Source organism: Diorhabda carinulata, chromosome X, assembly GCF_026250575.1.
Source record: "Diorhabda carinulata isolate Delta chromosome X, icDioCari1.1, whole genome shotgun sequence".
NCBI classification, from domain to species: Eukaryota; Metazoa; Arthropoda; class Insecta; order Coleoptera; family Chrysomelidae; genus Diorhabda; species Diorhabda carinulata.
Window position 1 is genome coordinate 39005663 of NC_079472.1, and position 27193 is coordinate 39032855.

Sequence of the window (27193 nt, forward strand, 5' to 3'; positions counted from 1 at the left end):
ATTCCGTAGAAATAAATAAATTTGGTAACTTGAAAAATTTTTAACACGTTTTTATTGGCTTCATATGTATGTGGGATTGCGAGATTGTGAGCTTGTGAGTTTTCAACTATTCCTTAGAGTGTGTGGCTTATTTCATAAAAATATCGTTCAAGGTTCGAACCTTCGATCTCCGTGTTGGAAACTAAGCACTAACTTCATCATCTACATTGAAAAATATTTTATATGGCACAGGAATTGGTCAATTTTCGTTAAATAAGAGTAATCGTAGCTACAAGAAATAGCTTCTAGAGACTTTTAAGTAATAAAAAAATTTTCATTCATTATTGTTTTGAGCTTATTCTAAAATTCATTTTCAACTTTTTAGTTCGACGTCCTTCAAAAACGTGCTTTTTAGTTTTTTTAAACTATATTCATTATAGTTACCTTATCAGGATTCATATACATGACATTGTTTCCAAAAGTAATCATCGTCTATTTTGTTAATAAGGGATCATATTCTCTATATCTAAAATCCCATCGGGTTGAGACCCATCAATGTTGCTAAGTCTTATATCGATATATCTATGGCTAATAAAATGAAAATATCAAAAATCATAGCAGAATAGATTTAGCCTCCAGTGCCACTCGAAACATTGTTGTGGAAACTAAGCACGTTTTCCAATCAAATTCGACCTAGCTAATATCTCATTACCATACATGTGTAGAACTAAAGTGATGTACAAGGATTAACATTCCTAAATTATCCTAATTTGCTCAAATTTCAGCACTTGGCAGATATATAAGATACCAGCGTATACACTCGTATCTTTTCCGTTGAACAGTTTAACATAACACGAAACGTTCAAATAAACAGGTTAATTCGGAGGCATAATTGTACGGGAATGACGTGAAAAATTCGTTTGAATTTATTAGATGTGAACCGGCCATCGACAGTGGCGCTGCCTATCGAAAATTGACGTACCCACCATTCTTTTCCGAAATATAATTCCACTCAGAATCCTTCCTAGGCTCATAGTTAACGATTTCTTATGGGACATACAGACTAACTTGGCTTACTCCTTTTTTCTGTCAATCTTATGATAATTGACTTTTTATGGGTTATTAATTCTCGATTATTCCTATTATTTTGTATATGAATATATATATGCAATCATGATATTTTTGGTTTTGTGGAACGTACCGTATGTTTTAATTTCGATGGTCGTGAGGCGCTTTTTAAAGAAATTGATTGTCGAAATCATTTGGGAATGAGAAAAATTTATTATACAATGGTGTCACTTTCATTAAAATGAATTTCATATATTGCCGTGACAGTTCATGCTGATGGCAATAGTTTGTCTTCATCTTCGTTCTTTCTAGTCAAAATTGATAATTTGATAACATTCTTCATCATTTTCTTGACTGAGAGTTTGATTTCGTTGCAATATCGTAGGTGGTTTATGTTGTTCCAGATTATTTTATATATTGCCTTGACTACTAATGCTAATTTGAATTGAAACGAAAATAGCCAATTTACATTGAAAATTTGCGTACTCATAATTCTTCTTCAGAACATAAATGCACCACTCAGAAAACTTCGTTGGCTCATGCGCAACATTGTGATGATAATTTTGATACTTCCTCTGTGACGTATTCATAAATGAAAACATTGATTTATCATCATGTCACCTTGTAACCTATTATATGTAGACTCTGTGTCATATGTGCGGTAAATCAGTGGTTTTCAATAAAATTTGATAAACTTCCAGGGAGATAATCTAAAAAACGAAAAATGATGTCTCTGTCAATTTTTTTCTATGTGGCTCTATGTCTGCGGAGCAAGAAAATTTACCTTCGCATACGATAGATGAAATTTGAATTCCAAATTCATAGACGTTGAGGGATTTTCTCTGTTGTTCTTTTCGAAATACAATTCATTTAGAGAAATGTATTTGCTCATATGCACCTCTAATCTAGAAGATAAAATTAATTGTCAATTTTAGGTCTTCATTATTAACGCGCGTATGCAATAGTGGCAAAAGTATTTATAGTTGCCATATTTTCTTGTCACAAGGATAGAGTAAAATTGAAGGTACGTCTCTGAGTCCTATACCTCGAGGGAGAACCGTTTTCAGGAGTTGTAATAACCATTATTATAACTTTACGTGCCGAATCAAACCGTTTACGATAAAGCGATTACATAGAATCGCTTCTCATTAATTAAAGCAAAATAATCAGTAACCTCTTTGAATCAGATATTACTGCGAAATAAAAGTTTTTTTGTATTCTCTTCAATTAGTAGAAACCAATCGGATTTATTAATTAGTTCGAAATTCTAAAATACAATGATAATAAGGTTGAGTCCCGTTTTAATCTGCATGTATTTCACAAATTATACGTTTGTATATTAAATTTAACTATAATATGATTTTGGAGTTGAAATAATTTAAATTTGTAGGATTTGAACCAATATTTACCAAGGTTTACTGTGTTGGAAAATTTGTTTCCCAGTACTTATAGATTGTCCCAATACCTAGAGCAATAAATCATTATGAATTTTGGAACGAATAATGCTATAGTGTTTGGAAATTGGAAAGTACTTTATTTTGTCTTGAAGATATATGAGCAATGCATACATATAGTAAGAGGCACAAAGTGGATTATACGTACACAATATTAAAATTATAACTGGAAGAAATGTGAAATATCATAGATATTAAGAAAATATTGGGTTTTGAGATCAATATCGAAGTCACATACAGAGAGAAATAAATGATTTTTTTTCGTTCATGCAATAAACACAACTTTATTGAACTATATTTACTGGTAAAAGTGAATCTTCTTTGCACTAGTGCAATAAATATTTATTGCATTCATCTGTCATTTTAGTACAGAGGTTTGTGAAAAAGACAAACATAAACATTCAAATGAGCGAAATATTTAATCCTGTGAGATTGTAATAAGCTTCAAAAATTTTTATTTTATTATCAATTATATTTATTTTATACTGGATTAAGAAATTACTAGAAAATGAGTTTTTTTTCCTCAAATGCCATATGATTGAAATTTATAAACACAAACGTAAATGCCTCAAACATACGCTAAAACGATTTGGATAATGCAGTTCTAGAAATGTCAGTCAAAAATTAATTCTTACAACTCAACAAAGTTCAAAAGTGAGTAATTTTATTGGAAAAATAGATTATAGTGATAAAGAAGTCTTTGGTTAGACCCCACCAGGAGTTAGTGATATAGCAAATACAGCGTCATTAAATTATTACCTGGAAAATCAATAAAACAATATGTAATTCGTTATAATCGTTTAAAGAATAGTGCTTCGATAAAAGAGTTGTAAATCTTACAGAAAATATGTTTCTTGCATATTTTTCAAGAAGATCGAAAGATATTAAACCCTCATCACTTTGGTCTGATTACTCAATGGTGAGAGCTCTTTCTACAAAAGAAGATATTAATATTTCAAATTCCAAAAAAGTTATGACATTTATGAAGCAGAACTTCAGAGAATTTCGATAAGAAAAGTCAAAACTATAGGGGACACATTTATCAATTCCTAAAAGAAGCTTGGTGTTCCCAATATTTGATGAAAAATATAAAATTTTAAAATTACTTGTTGTAGATCGCTGCAATATTTGGCATGGCAGGGATTTGCCGTAGAAATGAACTCCAAAAATTGAAGTATTGAAGAAGAAGTAGGTTCAATATTAATTGTAAAAGTGCCACGTTCAAAACTGATAAGGAACGAAGTTTTGTCATTAGAGATGGGATTGGAGAAAGATTTAATTTTATCGATATATTCCGTAAATACACGTCTCAGTAATATTCTACATAAACGTGTTTTATCAATTACCGAAATGAAAAGTGCACTGTCCTTGCTATTGGTGCTAACACGTTTGCTAAAATCCCGTATGAAATTGCAAAATTTCTGGATTTGGAGAATTTTGAACTATACACAGGTTACTGCTTCAAGAAATCATCGCAAAACTTCTTTCAGATGGACATCGTCGACAGTAGCGAAAGGATATGTAGAGCAATTACTTATAAACAAACTGAATGTTGCAAAAGATATAATTCAAGCTCAAGAAAATGACAATTTACAGATACCAAATACTAGTAGATTTAGAGAAGTCACAAATCAAGAAGTAGAATTGAAAAATAATTCACTAAGAAATATTGATATTGAAAATTGCAAAAATTGTACAATTACTTTCAATATTAATGGTACAAATAATGTTTAAGATAATTACTAGTTCGCAACTTTCTTGATGTTAACCGATAGTGTTAATTAATAATTAAATATTTGGCTCTTAAATTACGCTTTTTATTTCTCTACACTTAAATAATAGTATATTATGTTACTAGGAGGAGGGGCTATCATTATTGTTGCGCCCAGGAACTAGGCGAAACATATAAAGGGTCGTTTGCTCCGAGTGTATTTTTAGGTGTACGAGGTGTACATTGAAATACTTCTTCTTGAGACATTTTTATAATACACTCTTCAATATTCTGCAATAAACACTTACTTTTTGCACTTGTTGCATAAATAACTATTATCAAAATATGCAAATGGAATAAAGTGAAATTTTTGTAGTACAAAATAAGTTGAAATCAGACCTAAAATCATGATAGAAAAGAGACATTACTATCCAACCTAAATATGTACGTTATAATAAAGAAGTATAAACAGTATAAAATGACGAAACAGTTTGTTTACTTTAAGAAAATGGGATTAGTGTAACGAAATGTGAAGGAAACGCTGTAAGGAGAGAAGAGACATGAGAATAAAACCAAATAAAACTGAGACATTGTAGAAAGAGATCCTTATATCAATAAGGAGTTCAAAAAAACAACATGGAAGGTAAATATAATGTTGGATGCAACTGCAAAATGAGATGCCGAAATAAACGATTAAAATTCTTTGAAGCTGTATAGTAACCAAGAAGAAAAATCTATAGGAACCAAAAACACGTTTAGAATATATTTCTCAACCAATCCAAATTTATAGGTGTGAATTCTTGACCTTTAAAGTAAAGCAGCAACAAATCAAAAACCCCAGAAATCATGAGAAATGGATTGAGACTAGAAATAATGATAAAAATTAGGAATACAACATATATTGAACTTTAGAACTTTATACAATAGCAACAGTTAACTTGGGAAGGAATATAAACGAATTGAACGAAAATCTGAAAATACAAATGAAGAGGGAAAAAGGAGGACAAGGACAAATGTAATATAGCATTCGATATAATTCTCTAAAACAGAAACAAATCCTAGGAAAACATGAAAACATTAGAATGACATACTTTGGTTTGCTTGTTAACTTGAGAACAAAACATTGTTTCTATCGAACATTTATTGCGAAGTCCTATTCTACTCATATACTAATTGGAGAAACTTCAACAAAACATTGGATTTGAGTTACATGAGCTCGGATATATATATATATATATATATATATATATATATATATATATATATATATATATATATATATATATGTATAATGTTGGTGTTGCTTTTTATTTAAATATTGAAACAAGATCGTTAGTTCAGGATTATATATTTGAGGGTCTTCTGTTGTGTAACATTGAATTCGGGTAACTTATTTTCAAGGATAGTGGGTAACGAGTTTGAAATATCAAAATATTTTGATGAAGACTTAAAGATAAGTCGAAACGTCAAATTTTATCTTCCAGAAATTATTAAAAAAACCTAAAATCAAGAATATTTAGATGCATTTATATATAAATATATAATATATAATATATATAAATATATATATTATTTCTTAGACCTTTTATATATTAATATATATATATATATATAATATTTATTTATATATATATATTGTAATTATATTTATTTCTTTCTACCTCTATTATTGTTTTTATTATTATTATTTTTTTATATTGTTGTCGCTAGCACGTTATTTGCCGGGCATTCTCTCTTTGAGTTCTGACATAAATAAATAACTTATGGATGTTTTTCCTTTTAACAAATCAATAAAAGTTTTATGTTAAAAGTTAATTGTATTATTTTTAATTCAAATAAAGTTTAATAAAATGTAGTTGAGTACGCCTATGAGTCTAACCTGAAGTTAGCCGTTCCTCTAATTTGATAATTCTACACAGTTATCTGTTATAAATCGACTCAGATGAATATTCTATTATTTAGATGTACAATATAAGGAAAATAGTAGAAAATTATGTCAATTTTATATGATATAATCAAGAAGTTCTATTTCTGTGAAAGGATTACATATGATACATTGAACAAAATTTAATTATACTACACAATTCATATTATTTCTACGGAAAAGGAATCTTAACCTCACAAATAAGGAATTTTATCCATTATCAACGTAAGTATAGGTAATATTCCTTTTTTTTATATAAATTATTTTATATTGTTACTATTATTATTATTATTGGCCAATAATACGTGAAGGAACTGACCTGAGATGATAATATCTTGCAATATCAGATCTAAAACTTGCATTTACTTCTGTGAATTGTCAGTAACAAATCTTCAACTCATTGGATTAGTAACAAATCTTCAACTCATTGGATTTTCTTCATTCCAGATATTTATCTTCCATTCATCTTTAATAATTTGCAATTATTTTGTATTTTGATTCAATTTTAACTTCTATTTCTTATAACTTTGCACTCCCCATTCTCTTTTCTGCTGATACCCTTTTCAAAAATCCTTCATGCTCTTTTTTTTTTAATAGCAACCATATAATATGACTGACTAGATTTTTTCTCTTGTCTCCTCACAATGTCCTTCACTTTTCAAACACTTGTCAGTTCTTATATTTATATTTTTAAATAAACTTTTATTTCATTAATAGTTTATGAATTTTCACTATTATGGGTCATTTTGGCAACAGTTTCATATATTTTTTTTTTAAAAAAAAATCAATCTTCCACTAAATTTTATATCAATTTATAATTAATAACATTATTCTATGATACAAATTATGATTTGTACATATGCAATCCTTTTAGAATATATCATTTTTAATAAATAATTCCTTATATATAAAATAACTATAATTAATTAACTTGCAAATATCAATTCAATTTCTTTTATTTTTTATATCGATTTTCTGCCTTTCGTTTAATTATTATCTTTAGTAAAACTAATCTCAATAAATTATAAATAAAACCTATAAGATATCACTAAAAATCAAAATGATAATAAATTAATACTGACAGAAGCAAACTTGGAAGGACTTCCAATATACTGAAAACTTTGCATTTGCTTACAAATAAATCTTATATATCAGCTTTATTTCAAACGTAGAGTGCAGTGTAAATGATCTGAAATGAATTATTTCTCTAATTTTATTGCTAAGCTCTTCAATTGATATTTTCGACAAAAAAATGGCCAGACTTTATCGTTCATATGGTGAATGAAGAACGTTTAAAATTCCATCCTGTTGCGTTCTTTTCATTGGAAGTCGAGTCGCTTATATTCTAGGGCATCGATCGAAGCAAGCGACAATAATTGGTGTCGAAAAAACAAACAACCCTCACAGCCATCCTAGACGCCTCAATAGAGAGCGATTACGTCACAATAAACATACGAGAAGCGAAGCCGGAGCGGCGTCCTCTGTTATACAAAGAGGAGTGGTTTGAGTAAACAAATAAACTTGATGAACATGGCAAAATATCATTAGGCTGCCACTGAGTCGTGTCTACCAGATATATGGTGGATAATAACCATAAGAAAGGATCATCCATTATAATAGTAGACGTTTTGTTTGGGTACTGATTGCTTGTTCGAACAATTTTCTCAAAAAGTGAGCTTAATGACTATAATAATAAAATTTAGGCAGCATACGAAGGATAATATAAATATTTCGAAAATGATTAATGTTTTAGTTCAGGTACAGTATTTCTCAATTTTTTAGGGCACGATTTTCTGGTTTCTTACCATGTGGAAAATATTGGCATTTCTAGTTAATATAGTTTCACAATTTGCACCGAATTGTTATTTTAAACGATATGTTTGACATTTTACTCCACTTTATAGTTGAGTTTAAGTTTAGTATTCAAGACATATGAATAAAATTATGTTGCGATGGGGGTATTTATGAACATTTCATAATTTACTGCAATATTAAATCAGATGAAATTTGTAATAAGAATTGGACAGGATGAGACAATTTTTATTGAAAGTATTATCTCAGGAAAAGCGAGAATTGAGCAGAATGCGTTAATGGTGTGGAATGAACAGTAGCTTCAATAATCTTTCTATTCTATTTTGAAGAACGATATTTTTTAACTATTGCTTTAGAGATTTATATTTCTTTATTTGGAGATCTTTTTTGTTAAGTAAACAATCACAGTGCTGTTATTGGCACCCTCCACGGAAATTTCGGTGACTCTTAGAGACACGGAAATCGCCTTCTTTCACAGAAAAATCCGTGACCATCACTTTAATCTTATGGGCCCGGAATTCTTTATAGAAACGGATCAGAATGTAACTTCGTGTATCCAAATCTTACAATATGATTCAAAATCACCACCCTCCATGGAAAAAAACCGTGGTAAAATTTTAATTTAAAAATACGGAAATTTTAAAACTAAACAAACCTAACCTAACCTAATCATCCGTATCCAATTGCTATGGACTTACTAAGGTTATTCTTACAATCAAATTATTTATTATATAAATTTTTTATATTATTCGTTCTATATGAATGAGAAAAAAATATATTGGGACTAGAAATGGCATATATGTCAGATTTCATATGTAGGTGGTATTTATCAGTGATTAATATTTATCCGTGGACAATATTCATCCGTGACAGTATTCATCCGTGAGTTAAAGATTATTTTTGTAACATTCACGTCTGAAATTAGAGACACAGGTAAAGCTTCATTCGGCTCATTATCTTAAAAATGTCTGTGTCTATGGTTGAAGTTACATAATTATGACTGGAAAATATCTCAATATTGACGATTTTCAAATAATTTCAAACGATTGTAACTTGGTAACTATTAAATGTAATATGCGGTAGTCACGGTTCTACGAGTGCTACTTGTTTTCTAGAGGTTGACATCACTTTCGCTACTTTTGTTATTGTTAATTCGCATCAATTTTTTTATTTCACATGTCCAAATGTCATATTAATACGACGTATGGATTAGTTCTATAAGTTAGTTATAATAATAGTTACATAACTATTATTTTGCTTCTGTTCTGCCCTAGTTAATAACTATATCAACTGCAGATTTGTTCAATTAAATCCGTGTTTTTGTTCTCAGCGATGGTCGAATAAAGTACCTAATGAAATAAATATTTAAATTGCAATGAATGCATATAAAAAAACTACAGGCAAGGTAAGTGCTGCGATTGCTTTTTGAGCAACAAGTAACAGCTAGCTCGAATTAAATATGTATACAGATGCAATTCAATTGAATTTTTTCATTAATATGTTACAGTAGATGGATTTTGATTATAGCATTATACTCAATTAACTAAAATTAAGTCGAAACAATAGTCTTTATCTGAAACACCTGTTCATATAATAATTAGGTAAATACCTTCATGGCCACTTTTTTGGAGGGACGCATAGCACAAGATGCACAAATATATACAGACGCAGGCGAAAAAGAAGGAGATAAGACCATAGGCATTTAGATAACTACAAAAGAAAAAGACATAAGAGAAAAATACAAAGTTAATACGACTCTAGATATAAAAAATTTAGAGCTAAAAGAGAACATAATCTTAAACGGCATAAACAGATACAAAATATATCAATAAGTAGGCCTAGGGCAAGAATGGCAATATTACATAGTTTCATATATTATATATCAAAGTTTTCCTATTTGCATTTTCCACACAATATTTCTCCATTCCTTCCTGTTCACAGCTTTTTCTCTCCAATTCTGAGCATTATTATCTTTTAGGTCTTCCATTACACAGTTATACCATCTCTTTCTTGGTCGTTCCTTTTTCTTTTTTCCTATTGGTCTTCTTTGCCGTACTAATTTTGGCATCCGTTCTCTATGTAGTTTCTCAACATCTCACTCTCTGTCCCTTGATAAACGAGCTTATTGTAGCTTCTCCATAAAGTTCCTCCAATTCTTTATTAGTTCTTCTCCTCCAGCCCTCTTCTGTGTGTACTCCTCCGTAGATTTCTCTTAGTTTCTTCCACTCCCATCTTTCCAACATGGCTTCATGTCTCACATGCACATGCGGTGGGGGTCTTACTACCGTTTTATATATTCTTATTTTTGTTTGTCTTGATACGTATTTTGACTATCTAACACTTCCGAATTCTTGTGTTTCTTTAGTTATTCTTCTATTACTACTCCTAGATACACAAAAATGAAAACTCTTTCGAAATTGTACTCTTTGTGTTTGGTTTGTCCTAAAGGACAAGTAATCTTCTTTATCTCTCTATGTATTTCCCTTGATCATATATTTTGTCTTCTCTTGATTTATTTCTAGTCCAAAATTTTTGCCTTCCTCTTACAACTTCATTACTGCTTTCTTTAAGTGCTTCTTGGATTTTGCTATCAACGCTACGTCCTCTGCGAAAGCTAGACATTGGCATTCGTTATTGAAGATTGTCCCATCGCTTTTTAATTTAGAATTTTGGATAATTACTTCTAAATCCATATTAAATAATACAGTGGAGAGCGGATCAACTTGTCGGACTCCTCTATTGGCATGAATTCTTCAGACTTATACCCTTTCTATATCACTTTATTTTTTGTTTTATCTAAGGTTAGTCTAACTCTAAAGATTTAAACACACATTCTGACAATTTAATACAATAATTACTCAAGGGAAATAACAAACAACGATTCAAACCAAAAAAAATCTAGAAAAACTAAAAAAAATTATATAGCATACAACATACATAGACAAACAACAACCCAGACGACATCATAACAATTAACACAAAGATAGACATAAAAAACTGAGGGAAACAGATAAAATAGTTGCCTTGCAGGAATAAATGGGACAAAGATACAACAGAGAGAAAAACATATGGATTAATAAAGATTAAAAATATTATGTCATCACTAACGGAAACTGTGCACATTTAGATACGATAAAAGAGCAACAAGAATCATACACGACTGCATAATACAGATCAGACAAAATGCTGGAAAAACACTAAAAACACAGACACAGACATCGATAGAACAAACACATGGACTTCCACATGCATAAACCAATGGGGAAACGATATGACACTTGATGACGAAGATGAAGACTTGGTCAAACTACATACTACAGATAGACGAATACGAAACTATTCATGTTATTTTTCGTTAATTATGTTTCATATAATACATTTTTCTTTCCCCTTGTCTCTGCCTTAATTTTCAGTATGATGCCTTAATTTTATATGTGTATATTCCTTATGTTAATAAATATTTGATAAAAAAAAAGATGAGGGTTTGCTTTCTCTGTTTATTTTTAGAGTCTGGCTGTTGGGGTGGGTTCTTTTTGACATTGGCGTCGATAGATGATATGATGAATACTTATCAGCTATATGCCATAAGGTAGGAGGACTTTTGCCTTCGAAGCTTCACACTCACAACGCAAGGGGAAGCTAAGTAGAAAATAAATATTTATTTTATGCCATAGATAGATAGATAGAAAAATTAGCTAAACTGCGTTACGAAATTGACAACGTCCTATAGTAAATGTCCCTATATTGTGTAGAAAAAAGTTTTGGCTTCCCAGCGCTCCACAAGAGTCTTGCCTTTAGAAGAAGATTATATTCAGAAATAGAATTTTATTGATTTTTGAACCTGGAAATATTCACTATTAATGGTTAAAAAAATATGTTGTAAACATGTTTTGGGGTAAAATTGTAACCTTGTATACTTTCAATCGATAAGTGCAGTTGGTTTGAATTATTTTGTAAAACTTTTTATTCAACCACATAAATCGACATATCAATAATTTCCTCTACTCCATGGACAAACTGTATATTATCAATCTCTTAAAGTAAGGCTCATAAGATCAAAGCGCAGAAAATGTATATTTCAGTTTATTGATAATTGAAATTCAGCTTTCCTCTTATAAAAAGCTGCAATATTCTCAGGTAACAGTGAACATAAAAAGCGATTTATCTTAAAAAAAATAATTAATAGCCTATGGCACTAGATATGAACTACCCTAGAGGAATAAAGTGAGTGAGCAAAGACAAAAGTCAACACGAGTGAGAGAGAAAAGTAAAAAACTGCGTACACTTGAAATCCATTCCAAATGGCTACTCGAGTACAAAGCAAGCATCTTTAAAACGAGCATTCTTTATTATTTCTATGTCGTTGGCTTTTTTTGCCATTTTATCTTTTATGTACTAATTGCACCCGGCTGACTCAAAAGCTCGTCAGTTAGTTTACATACCGCTCCTCCTCGGCGAATGAAAATTTATTCAGTTCTGCAAATATTTTTTCAAGTCTCTGTTTTACCTGCGGTAACGAATATATCGGTAAAGTTTCCCCTTTGATAAAAAGCCTTTTCTTTCATAGGGTTGCTTCCTAATTGCCTAATTTTCTACATTTTTTCACGATTATTTTTATCAAGTGTTTATTTAAATGCAAATACTTAAATTACAAAGGGTTGAAATTTCCATTCATCTATCTACTGCGCTAATCTTGCATTTTTAATAACTCAATTTTCATATTTTATAATTTAGACATCGCTTTTCCTTGTAAATTAGATTCTAGTGATCGATACTGAGATTAAAATAGAAAATTCACTTCTTTACTTCGGATATCCTCTCAAAAGAATTTTTTAATGAAAATCAGGATCAATGTTTATATGAATAATTTTATAAAAATTGAGCATAGCATTTATCCTTGGAAATATTGAACTAATTCTAATCTCCAGTCATTCGAATTTGTATGCTGGAGTTTCTGTGAACGATACGATTTTTGAGAATTCCTCAGTCAAAAATTGAATGAATATTCCATATTAGACAGGAGTGACTACACATATACGTGATTTGGATAATCGGTACCCAGTAAATTTCATGAAAACGAATTGGTAATATAACTTGTAGTGCATCAATATATATTTCTAGAGATATGAATGCATTGTTTATACCACTAATTATTGACAACATAAATAATGAATCCCATACATAAATAGAGCAAAAGTAAAATACTCGGTAAAACGGTAAAAAGATAAAACTCTGGAAGCTTAGCTTCGCTAAAAAGTTCATTAAAGAAAATTAGAAATAACTTGAGCTTATGCTTCATAAACATACTATCAAACCCTCTGGCTGTATGGTATTCAACTATAAGGCAGTGCTAATCGGAGTATTCTGCAAAGATTTCAGAAAAATGTACTGAGGATTCATCTGTACATTATAAACAGATTTCTCCAGAAACATCCAGATATAGATACTATTGACCAACTATACTACGACTTCATCATAATACCAATTAAGTAGATTGTAAGAAGCAAAGTGAAGTGCTTGTGTACAAAATGCACTAGAAAACTAACGATGCTGTTGAGTACAACCTTAATTAGTTCGAGAGTAGTAATTGAAGCTAGCTGTGAGGTTCTGATTAATCTTAACATCAGATTGTACTCTTAATATAATGTCAAGAGTAATTGTTATTGATAAAGAAATACACTAAGTACAACACTACGATCAGTATAATAATTAACACTGTCCTAAGGTATTACTTGTATAGGTTAGGTATGTATACTTTTTTTTCCAATAATGTTCTGATTGGATAATGAAATATCTGAGAAAAAAAATTATTATTTGATTTTCAAATGATGAAAAAGGCTTCTCTATTAAGTTAAACCAACATATGATACTTTATCCATTCTTGTTCTTCCTATAATAGATCTAATGTCTGTTTCTTCTTCGATATATTTTCGTTATCGACCTCCACTCCGTGTTCCAATTGAAGATTAATGTTATCTACGTCACATAATCGTCTGATGTTTTCGCTTTAATGCGAACCTAAATTCGAACTTACTTCATTCTCTTTTCCGATATTGATTATTATGCTAGTGATAATTACTTGATTGTAATTAATCTAAGTAGTGCAACTGCCTCTCCAACGTATCAAATTTGTTTATCAATCTCATATCATGGAGCTCCCGAAATTCCAAACGAACATTTATTAAAAAATAAATCATTGCTCCGTTTAAAAAACAGAAAAAAATTACAAAAATATGATTGTTGCAAATTGCTACAGTTCGTCCACTTTTACAGTTCTTGAAATTAAAAACGTTCACAAAGTATAAGAGAATATCGTAATTGCAAAATTGAGATTCCGTGATAAACTTTTTTCTCCTCCCTATATTGTGAGCCTCGAATACTACAGTTTCGGAAGACATAAGTTAGAATTGCGAATAAACTTATTATTCTCGGGTCGTAACAATTTATGCCATTAAAACTTATCTTATTCATTTGATAAATAGCCTATATTAATAGAGTTTTAGAGAACATACCTCTCACTTTAACATTATTTACAAAATTAGAATAAATATATTTTCTTGCTTTTTCTCAATTTGTGTGAAAGTTTGATAGAGACATATTGAGTTTTTCGTGAAAGAACGTCAAAACCACAGTTTTGGAAACTGCAATGACAGTCTTTGGTTGGGCATTGCTTCATACGTCTTTCTCGATTTTTCTGTTAGCAGCAGTGAACAACCAAAATTTGCTATATGTTCTATATTCATTTGGTTGTTAATCCAATGAACAATAACAATTCTTGATAATAAACTGTCAGAGTAACGGTGTTCATAGAATAATAATGCCTATGATGCCATAGAAATCTGTCATTTAAGCAAATAGTATCGAATTAATTTTATGGAAAGACAAGAATAAATTGCTAGTTATCGTAAAATCGTTCTCCATTATTAATGTTACTAGATCCGTTATAGTATAAATGGTATGTATTTCCACCGAATCAATAATCTCAAATACTCTGCCTGATGTGCGTTTCGATAACCAAATGATTATCTTCAGAGGTTGTATGTGAACAGTTTATGTTTAGTTTATCAAAATGTGTTTGTTTTTCAATACGCTAACTTATTGAGAAACATGTCAGATATTGTAAATGTGAGTATCTTCTTAGCCACACAACAACAAACTTTCCTTTAATTTATAAGTTATTAAGAGAGGGATATATCTTCTAATAGCTGTTTGTCATTATATTATCACTACTTCCATGATAACAGTTTTCTGATTAGAATATTTGAGATAATAAAATAAAAAATATTTTCATACTTACTCGAGTTATATGAGGATACAAGAAGTCATCAACTTACCTGAAACAATAAAATGATATGTAATTTTATACAGACTGGAATAAAATTTTGTGAATGAGTGTGGAATCATACTACAATAATTATTAAATCATAAATTTCCATATTAATTATACCTAGTACATTCCAGCACGTTCTGTGAAAGTGGGGTATAAAATATGTTCAAATAAAATCGTTCGCTTAAGATTTTTGATTTTGATTGATGAATAATTTCTTGCATATATTACTCATGCAATTGTCCTGTAATGATTCACAACAGCTTCTAATCCTCTACAAGGCTTAGATCCAGAGTTGATCAAAAACTGGGACAGCTTAGAGCATGAAAGAAAAGTTACTGATCTGACTGTTTTACCGATACTACTCCGCCATATGCTAATCTCAGCTGTCCAACATAATCACACCTAGAGCAGTATTTGCAAAACCTGTTCGACAGGCAAACGTAGTTCATAAGTACCGAGTTCTTCGGTACTTAAAAAATACTTCACCTACAGTGTAAAATTTTAAAGAGATTTTCGGGATGTTCGTGTTTTGTTTATACTTCTCTTCACAGTGAAAAATATTTTGTTAAAGCCCTTTCCGTTGCTTTGAGTAAAAGAAATAATTTACAATGGTGATCATGAGAAATAGTGGTATTTGCAAGACCTAGTCGACAGGCAGATTTGGCTTGTAAACACCGAGTTCGCCTACAGGCGACCAGAACTTCAATTTATCGGGACTCCTTTCTCAGAAAGGAACCATTTGGAACCAGCTACCAAGGCACCTAGTTTGAAATTTTTTTGGGAATCGTGAGAAAAATGTTTCCATTGTTCACATAAATATAAATTTTTTCTAGAGAGCTGCTACTTCAATTGACACAATTTTCGTCAGTGATGGTTTTTCACGCTCTTCCGTGCTAATCAATTATATTACAATCTTGTGAAAACAGTCGATTTATTTCGATGTACATGTAGAATGATATGTGCGATGTAAGATCAGAAGCATCCACTTTTTTTGATGTTGCATCTATCTCAGCGTTTATGAAAATATTACTTAGAATTGTCTTTCATGTGTTTCTCGTAGAGCACATTTTAATTTCAAGAAAGTCAAGCAAGGTGTGGATGGAAAGTGGAAATTTCAGCTGCCGAAATCCTTGAATAAATCGAGATAGCGGATAGAAGATTTTTTTTTGTAATTTTTCACCAAGTTCTCGACTTGATATTTGCTTGTTTAAACGAATTATTAGTACCATAAGTTATAGTAGGAACGGTGGAGGTTTTCTATCGCGTGACTCAATCTAGATTGATCAAACACCTATTTTCTACATACTTCTTCTATTAATAGAAATCAAACATAACAACATATGATCAATTGTCTTCTTCACGAATCTAACTACAAGACATACGTGTTGCTTTGAATTCACAGTAGTAATCATACAAAGAGACAACAAATACAGTGAAACATTGTATTCCTTAATCGAGTAAATTCTCAGATTTCTATATAATACACACATTTTATATTTAGTTTCCTTTTTTTACAATTAAATGATCTAACCAATTCAAACCAAGCTCATTTCTTCCTGTATAAGCTATGTGTGGTTCAAGACCATAATTCAGAAGAATATACAAAATACTTCTCTAGAATTGTAAAAAATATATGTTAAAATCTAATCAACAACGCAATAACTATTCTTGGATCATAGAAATATTTATGGCCCAGAACAAATAAGACCACCATTTTTTGGTGCTTGTTCCAATCCCTTATATGGGTATGAAAAGGTCGATGAACGTCATATAAACTAGAGTCAATTGAATCGAAATTCTTCCTGGAATATCGATTCGTGGATTTTGGAATTCTAAAATACAATGTATCAAAACTGAGACGACATTATTGTCATTTCAATAGTTCATATTCGGATTGGAAATCATCTGACATCTACCTTACACTTCTTAAGAAAGTGGATGTTTATATCTTGTATTCATAATTTATTTTATTTCCACGTAATGTCTATTTCCCTACAGTGCTGTTTTGTTAAGTCTATGCAATTAATATGAAATTTTCTAAATATATTTAGAAAATATATTTTCGTTGCAAAATTGAAATCGGACTGTAAATAATAAAAACATAGTACGAGGTAATTTTTCAATTTTTCCTGGAAAAGAGCAGCAACTTTAGTTGGAAGAAAATTTTAATATAATTCCATTTTTTGACCATAGTAAAAAGTAGCATTCATGAAAATGAAAATAATAGCTATATTAGAAAGAAAGTAGCTTTTCTGTTTCCATAATGAAATCAAGCAGGTAAATGGTAGAAAGAGTTACCCAAAACAACTTCCTTCCACTATGAGTCAATTGATATTGTCAACTAAGCCACCTGTTCATTGGTTTATTCTTTTTAGCATCAAAAGCTTCTCTAAGAACTGAAAATTTTTATTCTTGGAAAATTCTGAATTGTTATGGAACTTCAATTGCAGTGGGTCAGTAATGGGTCAAATACCACATATTGGAAATTATAGTTGTATGTTATTCATTCGTAATGACTTTTGAATGAAGATATTCATCAATTGTTATCAATCAGAAACACATTCTGTTATATAAAACAGGTAATTGAATAAATTCCTAATAATGCCACAAACGTTGTAATTATCCACTAAAAACTATCAATTATTTCCATAAATCAAATTGAAAGTTTGGGAACTCACGGTCGAAATTTGGCACAGCATAAATCTTTCGAATCACGAATATGCCCAACAAGAAAATTAATATTTGCTACAACCTCTGCAAACAGAGCCTGTACAGACACTAATCAATAAAGCAAGGGGGATGTGAAATCTAATAAAATCAGTCATAAATCTTTTGCTGCTGTTGGAAGCACCTCTGATATTTCAAGTAATTAGCAGTAGCGCAACTAATGTGTTAACAATAAAAATAACAAATCTATAAAGGTAAGGATTTGATTGACTTATGAACCTTATTAATGACAAGATCGAATTGAAGTGATTCGTTAGAAACAATTCAAATTGTTACAGTTAATTGCGCATTATATGAAAATGTTGCGTTGTTGCGATAAATAGAGTATTATTCCAAAAAGACGCAGGTAGTGCATGGGTTGCGTAATGAATAATAATAATGTACATTAATACACTTCTGAAGTGAGTTTACGGATCGTTCATAGTAATTAACCATTGGATTTGTTGATTCTAGTAGACAAACATAAATTGTTGATGGAAGCAGAGCTTGTACTTTGCTCAAGTATCATACATAACATATCTAGGCCTGTTTTTATTTAATATACTTACTCACTTATCCGAAAACTCTTTTACCATAGGTGTAGAGGTGATATTTCTTCTCTATTTAATTCTACTTTTGCTTCCGTTTAAGCCCGTCTCTAGTCCATTTTCTTCCAGGCTATTTTGGTATTTTTCCATCCCATTTCCTCCCATGTCTGCCTCTTCCTTTCGTTTGTTTAGATTTCCCATATCACCTTTACTTTTCTGTCCTCAATTCTCACTATGTGTCCAAATCATCTCAAATGTTGATCGACTTTTTGCACTGCATGTCTTATTTTATTCAGTCTCTTCAACCTCGCTATTTTTCTTAGTATTCCATTTCACACATGTTGTTATTTTTTGCTTCAATTTTATTATCCAGTATTTGCAACCATAGATCAGTATTGGCAATAGTACTGATTCATGGAATCTCGGTTTTGTACTTTTTTTATCTCTTTTTTGTTAAATAATACCCTGAACAGGGCTATATGTGTGGATATTAACTTGACTCCTTAGCTCCATTGGCTACCTCTTCGTCAAATTCTCAATCTAGTACTATGATTGTATCTTGATGCTTTAGATTGTTAACACTCTTCTTTTTCTGTTCTTGTAATTGCACAGTTATCTCTCTTATGGTTTGTTTGATAATCCCATTATCTATGCCATTCGTATGTTTATCTGCAGAGCCCGTAATGCTTTATTTCATTACTCCACTTCTTTATTCAGTTGCAGGTCTTCTTTTGTATTAGCGAATATTAGTAGATCATCCCCATACATTACTTCTCTATTCCTCATTATTTCCAATATATTTCCCAAGTTTATACTATCGGAGGCTTTCACTAAATCAATTTTTTTGTTGTAGTATAATCCTACACCACATTTCTCACATAACATAAAGTTTGGAAGACTCCTGTACAGGGAATTTGCATCTAATCCTTTTTTCTGACAAAACTGGCCAGTGTCCTTATTGATCTTCACGTAGTGCAGTAGGGGAAACATGTTGCGCAGGACCTTGTTTGTCTCAATAACACTTCCAATTGAACTGCGACTCTTTTGGTTTTCTCTGTCCAAGTTTGCGTTAAATATATAAGACACGCGTTTGCCATTGTTCAATCTGATAGATGGTGGAATACGAGTACTAGCCACCTTTTACTTTGCACTAAGATTTTAAAGTATCCCATGATACTATCAACGAAATCAATATCATCCATGTATTGATTATGATCACCATCTTGAGCAGATCAATATTAACGTATCTCATATTTTGTCATAACGTCGAACCTAGACTTTAAGCATTTCACCTACCAAATTTGACACAATCGTAACAACTTTATTATTTTTCCAAACAATATTTGAAATTTCATAACCATCAACAAAGGTTCATAGTCATGAACAACCACCTCAACTCCATTAAAATCCATTCCATCTTCACTGTGTCTTCACTAGTAAGTATAAAGTCAATAATTTCATACTCTCGAAAATGATAACACCGTAAAGGCATCATAGACGAAGTAATTTTGTATTAGCTATACCATAAATATTTTTTACATTTATATATTTATATTTATGGCACAATTGTTTCTAGAATACAAATGCAACAAATACATCAAATACTATCAAATATCTAATTTTAGCCAATTACCAGATTATTTAACTGAAAACTGCGTCAATATAATCCAACAAACTATTTGTTTATGAATTCCAAAATTTTTGCATGCACCAATTTGCAACGGAAAAAGATCTATTGAAATGAACTTTTTACAATATACTTGTAACACTATCTGTATAAAGTTATTCATGATTTGATTTATAGTCCAGGGCGGTCAATCTAAAAAGTACCCTCATACCGTGCACGTAATTTTTTATGAAAATTGGTAGTTCAAAACTATAGGAATTGCAAACGCGAGGTTTGCGTGAATTTACAAAGCCATAAAAATGTTTTGCTATGAAATGGTTTGCCTAAAATATATTTGATAAGAAATTTTATTTACTTTTAGGAAAAAAATTACGCAACCTAATTTTTTTGACAAGCCTTTTTTATAATGTGTGATGAGGGAGGAAATTTCTTTAACGCAACATGATTTTTTTATATAGTTCGTTTTAATGTCTACTTTAAGATCATCTGGATTGTGGGTTCATAAACGGTCAGAATTATCCAGCAAACCAGCAAATCCATTGACTTTGAAGGCATTTTCAATAAATAGAATTCAAGTCAATGAATATAATGTGGAATAAATATTTCTCGGTTGTTCCATAATGATTATAATTTTTTCTGACGGTTTGCACCCACGACTCATATTCTTCTCGATGATTAATAGGTATAGGTATACATTTTTTGTAGCACGAAAGATGATACCCACTAACACTAAAAGCTCAAAGTTTTTCAAAGGTCTGAAGAGTAAAACGGTTTGACATTTCTTGAAAGTTTTAAAGTTTTAAACTATCGTAGTTCTAGAAGCTTACCACTACAGCAACTTTATGATCTGTATAAAAAATATGAACATGTAATTCTAGAAATAGAAGTATTGATAGAATATTTCAAATCATAATCAATATGGAAGAAAGGTATTTCCACAGAGAAACATTTACTCTAGATTATATTCATCAACTATAATTCTATTTATCTAAAATGAGTTCGGAATCAATGGATTTTAAGCTGGTTTGCTGAATATTTCTGTCCGTTTCTCTGTTTCTGATCCCACAAACCAAGAAAATTTTAAAGTAGATATTAAAACGAATAAAATAAAAAAAATCATGTTACGTAATGAAGGAGAAAATATTTCCCTCATTACACACTTTAAAAAAAGGCTTGTCTGACTCTCCCGGCCAAAAAATTGGGTTGCGTAAATTTTTTCTGAGAGAATGGAGATTTATTGATTTTTTGAATAATTCATTTTTTCAAACATTTTTCCGGCTTTGCAAATCCACACAAACCTCGCATTTTCAATTCCTATAGTTTTGAACTATCAATTTTCATATTAGTAATAAGTAATAAGTTGAAGCAAAAAAAAGTCCGCATGAAATCTGTTAGATAATTTTCAGTTTGTTACAGAAATTTAACAAGAGTACACGAGAGGCTAAGACACGAACACAAGATTTCATAAAATTGTTGATATACTTTCTAAAATCTCAAAAAGTTGTATAACTGAAATAATATCCCACGAGTAGCAGGAATAAATTTTAAATTAAGAAAAGAATCTCACTCATCTATTACAGCAAAATTTTAAATTAGTTCAATAGCTATTTTCCCAATCTCATCGATCCTTTTTCAGCTTTTTTTCAATTTTCTCATGGTTTTGTTCTCCCCTTTTACTGAGTTTCTCATATTAGCGCGTATACCCAATTACAAACGCTTCGAGCAAATTTCTCATGTGAATGTTCAGTTGGTCGCGCAACAATTAAAACTTGGAAATTCCTTCTCACTAAATTTTTTATTCTATAAAAAAAGCTGCTTTACAAGAGGATGATTTTGTTTGCTCGGTTTCTAATTCGGTTTCAATTAGAATATATGAATATTTCCCAAAAATATAGATTGATCGTGAAAAATTTACTGTCTTTTAATGTTTATATTTCTCTTAATTACGAGTAATCTCAATCCATGATATGATAAATGTTAGTATTACTTTATCCAATTCATTTCTGTGTGCTGTCGTTGATTAACACTATACATATTCACAAATTTCATTTTCTGAAACAGTAGAATCGAAATTTAACTTTACAACAAAGTACAAAGTAACGCGGCATAGCTTTATTCATTATTGCTCTGCTTCCCAATTATGACACAAGTGTAAATTCTCCAGGTATTAATCCAAAATAAACACAATTAGAGCCAAGTGAGTGTAATTTTGGGTCTGTAAGGTTAGTTCCATTTCAAAGTAGTTATAAATGAGCAAAGCGATAGAAAACGAGCTCAAAGCAGTAGTCAAACATTTTTTAAGCAGGGTAAAGTTATGAAATAATATGAATTTTTACGTGTGCAATAACTAATTGGTAAATATTCAAATAAAATTTATAAACTGTAATTTTGACATGAAACTTTTGATTTGGGGTTTTATAAACATTTTGTAGTTACTCAGTTTTGGAAACATTTTGTAGTTTGAATTGAATTATAATCAGCTTAGTAGTAATGTTTGATTGTTGTTCCATTCAAAAATGGAGAATATCTAAGAAGATCAAATGACAAAATAATTTACAAATTGTGTGGTGATTAATATAATCATAACTGATATGAAGAAGTAGTATTAACAGGCAATATACAAATTATTTTGTCAAAGTAGGTTTCATTCAAATAATTAAAAAAACAACAAAATATTTTTCAATATATACGAGGATATATTGAAAAATTCTCAGCCTACTATAGAACCAAACAAAATTTCAATGTAAAAATATTTTATTAATCATATTCTCCTCTTAATTGGATAAATTTATTACAGCGAACCTGCAAGGTCTCTAGAACTCTCCAAAAAAATATTTCTTCTTGCTCTGCAAACCAGACCTCCACAGCTTTTAGTACCTCCTCGTTGGAAAAAATTTAGAACGTTCCAAACTTTTTTTCAGTTGAGGAAGGAGATGATAGTCGTACGGAGACAAATCTAGTCAATAAGGGGTGTATTCTAGTAATTCTAACCCTAAATCACGAATTTTTTGGATGGCAACATGAGAATTGGGTGCACGGGCGTTGTCTTGCAAAAACAAAACACCTTTGGCTTTCCAGCGTCTAGCTTTTCGCGTCTTTTTTCTTCTGCATAAACAATTCAACGACTCTGCAAAGCGTAATTACCGAATTTACACTGATTGTGGATTACTACACTCAATAAGTTGGCTGACGACTCTAGATACCTGAACACATATGGAAACTCGAGGCCAATGGAATTGCTAACGATTTGGTCAAGCTTGAAGATAATAGAACTGAATCCAACAAACAAAGAAGCCAAAATCTTTACAAAAGGGACAAAATCCTAGGACTGTGAACCGGATCTATTGTAGCTAAGTAGAGAGGAAGCAAAGACTGACCCAAGCACAGGGAAAAAGAGCCATTCAGTGGCACCATAATTAGAATTAAAAGCAGGAAATCCAACAATTTACCTGGGGATTCTAAGATCGATTTAGCGAGAAACAGTGAAAAACCAATTAACCAAATGTACAGCATGATAGGCAAAGACATCCTATTCGGAGTGGTAATCAATCACCAATCATCATTGGTCAATGAAGATCTGCAAGCTCAAAATGCATCTCTTTGATGCACAGATGGTTTGAAGCTAGCGCAAGAAGCTAAATTGGGCACTTCGAAGCTATCTATACCACTGGGCAAATCATTCACTATTTATCTGGTAGAGTTACTTGATAGCCAAGTGGCCTTGAAGGCACTGAAAGCAATTGAGTGCTCGTCCAAATTAGCGTGGGTTCCGAACAAAGACTAGACGCACAACCTATAGAAAGTTACCCTAATCTTGCTACAACGCCGCTAGACTATATCAGATAATGAAGAAGCAGGCAGCTTTGCCAGAAAAGGGCCAACGACTACACATTTTGGATCAAAGTCCTACTCGAAAGTTATAATATATCGCATAAATAGAGAACTAAAATCTTACTGAAGAAACACTACCCACTTATAACAATCCATAATAAAGACAAATAAATCAGCTAAGAAGTTCGACGTACGATATTAAACTGATTCGTTACTATACCGTGAATGAGAACCCCAATACGATCGGCATGGCAGAGAACGACAATTATAGATTCAGGAAGCAAGTTACGGCGATAGCAGAGTATCTATAGATACAGACTAGCTAAAAATTCAAAATATTTGAGTAGAGCGTAAGTCGTTATTACAGATACAATACAAACAGGACCGCTTAATCTATATACCGCTTCTGTGACAAAGAGTAGAAAACTACGATGAAGATAGTCTGCAACTGTAAAGCTCTTATTAACAGATGGAAGATTGGGCTAGTATAAGAACTTTGCTGTTAAACCACCAACGCCTAGAAAAGTTCACAATTTTGGGAAGCCCCCATAGGTTAGGATGAAGAAAACTAAGGGCACTGCATGGGAATCACCTAAGTAACTATGACCGACAACACGTCCTCATTCCCAGTAATAGAAATAATGATAATACGTCGCTTCTATTTTAATTAGGGGGTACAGTTTCGTTTAATGTTAAAAAAGTGCAAGAAAAGAAATTTCTTTTGCATAACTTTGGGACTGTTCACAAGTGTATCATTGGTAAATACAAACAAGCTTGTTGAGCACAAAGAATGATCGAGACATACTTTGACCTCAAAAGCATATGAAAATGTACAAAAAGTGGATAAAAAAGATATGAGAACTAGTCTCTAAATGTCCTCCTGTAGGTCCACATCATCTTTTCCCACCAATTTTAGCAAAATGCGGCTTTCTTCATAAACACAGCAAAATAAAATAAAAATGAAATAATAGTAAATAATTTGTTTATGCATTCAAACTTATGATCAGTAATTTTTAACCAAGTTGATTGAATGAGATCAATTCAGATACATCATTATTTTGTATGTATTGAAATAACTCATCCATTAAACAGACCAAAATATAACCTATTTACAACTCCAGTATAGCTTTATCATAATTTTATTGTTCCATTCTTCACGTCTCAAACGGAAATAAACTTTACTGTAATATTCATCAATGTATCTAGACATTGTTTCATCTGTTCTAATGAACATAAATCGTTTACTTAGTAAGGTGAGTACATATTAAATAATAAGAATATATGTGAAAGATCAAATATGTACGGCACCTTTTGAGTCCCTTTATTTACCGCCCACAACACCATTCCAGTAGAACACGTTTCTACATTCTTCGCCTGAAGGAGGTCGAGTGAAGCAGGTGCGAGAAAATGCTGGTGAATGCGCTGTGTGTAATTAAATTGTCGGCCGCTTACAAAACTTCTCGTCATTTGGACAAATTTATTGTCTCTATATTGTTCTTGGTAAATTTGTTTTGGTGTGATAAGTGTTTAAAGAGACGTAGTTATACTTATTATGAAGTAATAACAAGATAATGCAACTTGGAGAGAAAGTTTCGCTGTAGAATAATTCTCAAGTTACTTACAAAGCAAACGATGGAATTCGTAACTCCAATTGAATGAAATGAATGGATCTATTTACTCAAAAATAACAAATATGATAATAACAGAAAATCATTTACTGAAACTCAAAATATTAGTCTTCAATCCAAATGTATAAGATCGAATAATCGATTCAAAACATCATTTCCATTGGAAATATTTCCTAAATTCAGTAAATTTTATTTGATTTCCAAAATCTTTTGAGAAAAATAACCGTGTTATGATATTATGAGGTAATGTAATCAAACTGAGACAAATAAGGCAAATAAATTGGTTTTTAATTGATAGGTTTATTTGTTATGGTAGTCTTATATAAAAATTATAGATTATAGAAGCAATTTTTTGAAATGCTACTAGTTACTATCGAGCTCTATCCTTACCGATAAAATTTCGTATGATATTGAATTTTATTTGGAAAAATGCTTTGCAATTGAGATTATAAATGTACTCTTACGTAAGTACTTAACTACTATGGTGAAATGAAGACCAGGTCGAAGTTCTCCACCACTTCGACCTCCACCGTGACAGATATTACCCCCGCAGTTATTGACTTTGGGACACCGAGCATAAACCAAGCCGCGAGCTCAAACTTATTTTTCAAAATATTGATAAAATATAAATAGCTCCGAATAATCATATCATTTGCTCTCTATCGCACAAAATACAATGAACATGCTCAACATATACTCAAAATAATTATATAATTTCATGAAAAACTATTAATGAACATCTTTCTTTGAGCAAAACTTTTTTTGAATTGAAGGGAGACCTTGCATCAAGTATGTATTCCATCGCCACGGGAATCGGATAGAAATAATTTTATAAATAAATCGGAGACTTAAATCAGAATGCAAAACACGATTCAATGAATAGTTCTCGACTATGAGGATCTGAAATAACCAATTTAACACATTAGAGCAATACTCGTCCGTTCACATAATTTTGTTGGATTACGAAAACTGAGACTTCGACTGCCTTTAAGAACACCGACGGCAGCGACATCTATTTAATCCTAGATCGAGAGAATGCTTTAATCCTCAGAGCAAGTTTCCCCTTCTGGCTGGGTTAATTCGGTTTCTGTAATACCGGCCGTGAGCAACCGGGTCACAATGTCCTTAATCCCGAAGGATTCTAGGAAACAAACTAAAAGCTGTCATTTTGTCGAACAACTTCATTTACTGAAGTTTTCTAAGGTCGAACGCCGCGTCGGCGACAAATATAACTCAGTTTGATGAACAACTCCATAATTGATCTTGTAGTATACGCGTCCGGCTTGTCGGTTTAACAGAAACTTTTAGTTTGCACTTGAATTGCAATTTTACTATAAATGCTCAACTTTAGTTGACCGTTTAGCAGTTCAATTAAGTTTCTTATATGGAGTAATGAGAATATTGCAATGAGAAATCAATAATTATTTCCATTCCATCATAGTTTTGATTTTTACGTATGTTATTTAAGATTACCCACTCATTTACTTTAGTCACCAAATAAAGAAACATCGATGTATGTAAAGATGATTATATCTTAAGACCTGCTAATAAGACCAAAAGAATAAACAATGTACA

The 27193-nt window shown here is 31.1% G+C and overlaps 1 protein-coding gene across 5 annotated transcripts in view; it reads right to left on the reverse strand.

Annotated features, from left to right (window-relative positions):
* LOC130902217 (CUGBP Elav-like family member 4) overlaps positions 1-27193 on the reverse strand; it is a 1507660-nt gene that overhangs the window by 637680 nt on the left and 842787 nt on the right. Inside the window, exon 2 of one of the 5 annotated variants that reach the window (XM_057814160.1) lies at positions 15246-15282. The exons of the other annotated variants lie outside the window; for them this stretch is intronic. The gene's annotated coding sequence lies outside the window, so the exon portion shown is untranslated. The remainder of the gene's footprint in view (positions 1-15245; positions 15283-27193) is intronic. 5 annotated transcript variants of the gene reach the window in all.